Source organism: Mustela nigripes, chromosome 1, assembly GCF_022355385.1.
Source record: "Mustela nigripes isolate SB6536 chromosome 1, MUSNIG.SB6536, whole genome shotgun sequence".
Taxonomy (NCBI): Eukaryota; Metazoa; Chordata; class Mammalia; order Carnivora; family Mustelidae; genus Mustela; species Mustela nigripes.
The window spans coordinates 233,076,230-233,083,316 of record NC_081557.1 but is presented as its reverse complement, the minus strand read 5'-3'; positions in this window follow the sequence as shown (position 1 = coordinate 233,083,316).

The window sequence follows — 7,087 nt, the reverse complement described above, 5'->3', positions numbered from 1 at the left end:
TGGTGAGACCGCTCTTTTGACTTGCAGACTGCCAACAGCCCATTGTACACTCATAAGTCAGAAAGAGGGAGAGCGTGTTTTGGAGCCCCCTTTATGAAGGCAGTAATCACATTCATAAAGGCTGTGCAATCATGAAATAATTACCTACCAAAGGCCCTACCTTTTAAAACCATCACACTGGGGCTAAGATTTCAACATATAAATTTTGAGGAGACATTAACATTCAGTTCATGGCCATTACCATTATCCTAAACGATTCTATATACAAATCACAGTAATTGAGACTGCTTTCCTCATGGTATGCATAGAGTGTAGTAACAGCTGAAAATATTTATCAGTCACTTTTGTCTTCTCTAACCTGTACAACTACAGTTGTGAGGTCTTATAATTTGAAGTCTGGATCTTCCAAAATCTGCAGTTCATTTTTTTCCAGAGCTGGCAGTGTTCATTCATTCATTCATCAAACATATAATGAACTCTTGCTCTTTATCAGACATTGTACCAGCTGCTGGAAACACAGAAAACAGGGCTTGGTCCTGTTTATTTGTTGTCTGGTGGGAGGAATGTAAATGTAGTAGGAAATATGAAATGAAAACACAGTATGATACAAATGAGGTGCCATAGTGAGAAAATAAGGGGTGTGAACCTAGTCCTGACTTTTACAAATAGACTCAGGTTTACCAAACAGGAGGGGATGGAATTTCTTTTTGTGGCATAAGCTTGATGTGTTAGGAAAAACCTTCCTGCTTGGGATTCAAGATTTACCTTTCCTCTACCTGAGAAAGAAGGGGATGAAAACACAGTGAGGCTGCAGAGCTCATTCTTTTGAATTTGTTTAGTGAGTCATTCATTTGCTGGGTCTAAAGCTGAGCTCTTAAGTCCAGCTTCCTTATTCCTAAATTACTCTTTACCCAGGTACTGGGCTCTGCTCCCAAAACCAATCATGATCTGGAAATCTGAAGGACTGCAGGCTTCAACAGGGAAGGGAAGAAATTTGTTTCCCTTCTGAATTTGTAGGATTAGCACTGAAGACACTCACATATCATAAACCAGAGAGATTTTTTTTTAACTTTTTAATTTTTTAATTTTATTATTTATTTATTTATTTTATTTTTATCTTACTTTTAAATTTTATTTATTTACTTATTTATAATTAAATTTATTTATTTTTTATTTTTATTTTTTTATTTATATTCTCTCTCTCAGAGAGAGAGAGAGAGAGAGAGATCACAAGTAGGCAGAGAGACAGGCAGAGAGAGAGGGGAAGCAGGCTCCCCGCCAAGCAGACAGCCTGATGTGGGACTCGATCCCAAGGACCCTGAGATCATGACCTGAGCCGAAGGCAGAGGCTTAACCCACTGAGCCACTCAGGTGCCCCCAGAGAGACTTCTAATTCAATGCAATCTCCAGAACTGTTCTGAATGTTACCACTTCCTGGAAGCCCTTTCGTCATTTCTCATGTCAGAATGGGTGGTGACCCCATGTTGAGTTAACTCAAGTTAGCTATGCCCCTTGACCATGATGCAACAGTCTATAAAACAGGAATCCTAATGTCGACCTCCCAGGGACACATGGGAGGAGTGAAATGTGTCTGTCATTTCATAAGCATGGTGTTAAATGCCATCCCCTCACTCAAACCATCAACTCCTTAACGATTTCTCTGCTTGTGAGCGTTAAGAGTAATGTGTAAGGTAAGAAAAAAATGTTGAAACATACAATATTTGATTTACTTATGGGACTCCTTTGGTAAAAAGTCAAGAAGGGGGAATATGATCAAAATTACTGTTAATAACTGTCTTTGTATTTATTTATAAATAATTGATACATTTTAACACTGATAATCAAGTCAGCTCACACTGACAGAAGTGAGTTAGAACTATCCTGTAGCCCAAATTTCCACCATGTTAAAATATCACTTGTGTGGGGCACCTGGATGGCTCAGTGGGTTAAACCTCTGCCTTTGGCTCAGGTCATGATCTCAGGGTCCTGGAATTGAGCCCTGCATTGGGCTTTCTGCTCAGTGAGAGTCTGCTTCCTCCTCTCTCTCTCTCTCTCTCTCTCTGCCTGCTTCTCCACCTACTTGAGATTGAAATAAATAATATCTTTTAAAAAAATCACTTGTGCTTTTGATACCTTATATTTGCAAGTTTTGCAGTCAAACAACTTTCTTTCCATACCCCTAACCCATAGTTCAAATGCATTATCAAGTCAGTAAAATATTCCTAGGTTAGTTTTTGTAAAGGCATTCATTTTTTACTGTTTGTGAGAAATTATCACAGTATAACCTATTTTTTAAATGAGTGTGGCTGGCAATTACAAAGTAAATCGAGAATGTAGCTTTCTTCAATTTAGAACATGTGTGAATTAGCATATTTTTACTTGGATTTCTTTATTTAGCCACCCTCTATTAGCCTGTTCTTTGTCTAAGCTCCATCTTTACCCCAAACCCAAAAGATTTATATTCTCGGTCTATTTATTTGATTTTTCCCCCCTGGGCTACCTAGGAGTTATAACCCTTTTTGATACTCTGCTTCTATTGAAATTTTCTTTCTCTGTCCTCTGCTTCATCAAAGTATCTTGGGTTGCTTTTTTTATGGTGATTGTTGGGTCTTGGAGCCATTTCTCTTTTTATTTCTCCCTTAACAACAAACCTTGAATGGTGAAGCTCTTGTTATTCAAGAGCCCATGTAGTTGAAGCAGATATGAGTACAGAAATTTGTGCTAGACTACATGTGTTCATACTCTAACTCTAACTCTTACTAGTTATGAGATTTGGGCAAAGTTACTTAAACTTTGTAATCTTTGGTTTTCTAGGTTGTAAAACATCAATAATATAGTATCTACCACATGCAGTTGTTGTGAAGACTAAATGAATCCATATATTTATAATGCCATAAGACTATACTTTCAGGGATCATTTCTATAGTATAATGCCATAGTAGGTGTTATATGAATGTTAGGTATTACTACTTGTTTTTGAAATTCATCATGGCCACTGTTCAAAAATAAGATCTTAATAATTTAAATCTGCAAGGGATGAATCTCAAATTCAAATTTTGATTCACATCCTGTTATCCATACCATGTTAATTGACCACCCCCAGCAGGAGCCAATCAATAGTTTCTTTTGTCAGTTACTCTTGGAGTTATCATCCTGAGCCTTTGCAAGAATTGCCATTTCAAACATTTTGTTCTTTTTTCCCTCATGAATACATTTATACTTATTAGGTAACTCATCTCAAACTTTATTTAATAGAGTATAATTATATTTAAGTAGATGAACATAAGTGTGAAGTAATTGCCAGCAGAGTTACTTCTTTGCTACCTCTTAGTAGCCCATCACTACCCTTCATGATTTGATCTTTAACTTTTTAGGACATATAAAACTTTAGTATCAGGCTTTTCTGAAGCTAATCAAAGTAAGGAAAATGTGGTTAGTAGCCAAGTTTTATACAAAACAAATGTATATATATATACATATATATACACACACACAAACGAAATTTGTATATATATGTATATATGTACATATATACAAATAAAAAATTTGATTTATACAAAACAAATTATATATATTTGTTTTGTGTACATATATGTATACATATGTGTGTGTGTGTGAGTGTATAGAGAGAGAGACTCACAATGCAATTTTTCCTTTAATGGAAAAGGTATCAAGAAATTGATAATTCACAGGATTTAATAGAGTATTCCAAGACTTAATAATAATGAAATATAGTTCCTTCCATATTCCTTTCTATAAACTTATACCACTGTTTCTAGATTTATCAATTTTAGAGTTTCTTGACTTCCTGCCAGAAACACAATTATTCAGTATCATTTATTTGTTTTCTGTTTATTTCTTTAAAGCAGTAATTAGATTGGAAATCTCTCTCTCTCTCTCTCTCTCTCTCTCTCTCACACACACACACACACACACACACACACATCCACACACACACACACACATCCACATATACCTTATTACAGGCATACCTTAGAGAGATTGCTGGCTCCCTAAAATAAACTGAATGTTACGATAAAGTGGGTCATGAAATTTTTGGCTTCCTACTGCATTTAAAAGTTATCTTTAGAGGGACCTGAGAGGCTCAGTTGCTTGTGTCTGACTCTTGGTTTTGGCTCAGGTCATGATCCCGTGGGTGTGAAATAAAAGCCCCCTGAAATAAAGACTCCCCAATCAGTGGGGAGTCTGCTTGAGATTCTTTCTCTTCTTCATCCTCTGCTCCTTCCCTCATGTGCATACTCTCTCTCTCTTAAAAGTAAATAATCTTTTTTAAAAAGCTATCTTAACACTGTACTGCAGTCTATTAAGTGAGCAATGATATTATGTCTAAAAAAATGTACATATCTTAATTTTAAAAATGCCTTGTTACTAAAAGATGGTAAACATCATCTGGACTTTCAGCGAGTTGTAATCTTTTTGCTGATGGAGGACTAGCTTCAGTGTTGATGGTTGCTGACTGGTCAAAGTGGTGGTTGCTGAAAGTTGGGGTGGCTGTGGCAATTTCTTAAAATAAGACATCAGTGAAGTTTGCTGCATCAATTGACACTTCTTTTCACAAACAATTTCTCTGTAGCATGCAATGCTCTTTGATAGAATTTTACCCACAGTAGAACCTCTTTCAAAATTGGAATGAATCTTCTCAAATGCTGCTGCCGCCCCATCAACTATGTTTATGTCATATTTTGAAACTTTTTTTTTGTCATTTCAGCAATCTTCACAACATCTTTACCAAGACTAAATTGCATTTCAAGAAACCACATTGTTTACCATAAGATGCAACTCTTTATGCATTACACTTTTATTATGAGATTGTAACAATTCAGTCTCATCTTCAGGATCCACTTCTCTTTCTAGTTCTCTTGCTAATTCTACTCCACTGACAGTTACTTCCTCTACTTAAGTCTTGAACCTCTGAAAGTCTTCCATGAGCGTTGGAATCCACTTCTTCCAAATTCTTGTTAATGTTGATATTTTGATTCTTCCCATGAATCACAAATGTTCTTAATGGCAGCTAGAATGGTGAATCCTTTCCAGAAGGTTTTCAGTTTACTTTGCCCAGATCCATCAGAGGAATAACTAGTTATTGCAGCTATAGTCTTACAAAAGGTATATGTTTTTTAAAAAATTAACATATAATGTCTTCTTTGCTTCAGGGGTACGGGTCTGTGAATCATCAGTGTTACACAATTCACAGCACTCACCATAACACATACCCTCCCCAGTGTTCATAACCCAGCCACTCTATCCCTCTCTCCATCAACCCCCAGCAACCCTCAGTTTGTTTCCTGAAATTAAGAGTCTCTTATGCTTTGTCTCCCTCTCTGGTCCCATCTAGTTTCATTTTATCCCTTCCTTCCCCCATGATTGCCTGCCCTGCCTCTCAAATTCTTCATATCAGTGAGATCATATTATAATTGTCTTTCTCTGATTGACTAATTTTTTTTAGCGTAATACCCTCTAGTTCCATCCACATCATTGCAAATGGCAAGATTTCATTTTTGAAGGCTGCATAGTATTTATATATACATACATACATAGTATATATAAATATATATTTATATATACTTACATATATTTATATTATATAGCTAAAATAAATATATAATATTTATAAGTATATATATATAAATACATTGTGTGTGTGTGTATACGCACACACACACACGCATATATATATATATATATATATATATATATATATATGTATACACACACACACACACATATATCACATCTTCTTTATACATTCATCTGTTGATGGACATCTAGGCTCTTTCCATAGTTTGGCTATTGTGGATATTGCTGATGCAAACATTCAGGGTGCACTTGTTCCTTGGGTCACTACATTTGTATCTTTTGGGTAAATACCCGGTATTGTGATTGCTGGGTCATAACATAGCTCTATTTTCAACTTTTTGAGGAACCTACACACTGTTTTCCAGAGTGGCTGTACCGGCTTGCATTTCTACTAACAATATAGGAGGGTTCCCCTTTCTCCACATCCTCACCAATGCCTGTCATTTCCTGACTGGTTAACTCTAGTCATTCTGACTGGTGTGAGGTAGTCTCTCACTGTGGGTTTTGATTTCTATTTCCCTGATGCCAAGTGATGTTGAGCATTTTTTCATGTGCCACCATTTGGGTGTCTTCTTTGCAGAAATGTCTGTTCATGTCTTCTGCCCATTTCTTGATTGGATTATTTGTTCTTTGGGTGTTGAGTTTGATAAGCTCTTTATAGATTTTGGATACTAGCCCTTTATCTGATATGTCCTCTGGCTATTAAGGGTCTTTTCTGGTTCCATATAAGTTTTAGGATTATTTGTTCCATTTCTTTGAAAAAAAAAAAAAAAGATAGTATTTTGATAGGGATTACATGAAATATCTAGATTGCTTTAGGTAGCATAGACATTTTCACAACATTTGTTCTTCCAGTCCATGAGCGTGAACCATTTTTCTGTTTCTTTGTGTCTTCCTCAATTTCTTTCATGAGTACTTAATAGTTTTTTGAGTACAGCTTCTTTGCCTCTTTGGTTAGGTTATTCCTAGGTATCGTATGATTTTGGGTGGATTATAAATGCCATTGACTCCCTAATTTCTCTTACTTCTGCCTTGCTGTTGGTGTATAGAAATGCAACTGATTTCTGTACATTGATTTTACATCCTGACACTTTACTGAATTCCTGTATGAGTTAAAGCAGTTTTGGAGTGGAGTCTTTTGGGTTTTCCACATAAACTGTAATAACATCAGCAAAGAGTGAGAATTTGACTTCTTCTTTGCTGACTCAGATGTCTTTTATTTCTTTTTGTTGTCTGATTGCTGAGGCTAGGACTTCTAATACCATTTTGAATAGCAGTGGTGATAGCGGACAGCCCTGCTGTGTTCCTGACCTTAGGGGGAAAGTTCTCAGTTTTTCCCCATTGAAAATGATGTTTGCTGTGGGTTTTTCATAGATAGCTTTTATGATATTGAGATATGTACCTGTATCCCTACACTGTGAAGAGTTTTGACCAAGAATGGATGCTGTACTTTGTCAAATGCTTTTTCAGCATCTGTTGAGAGTATCAT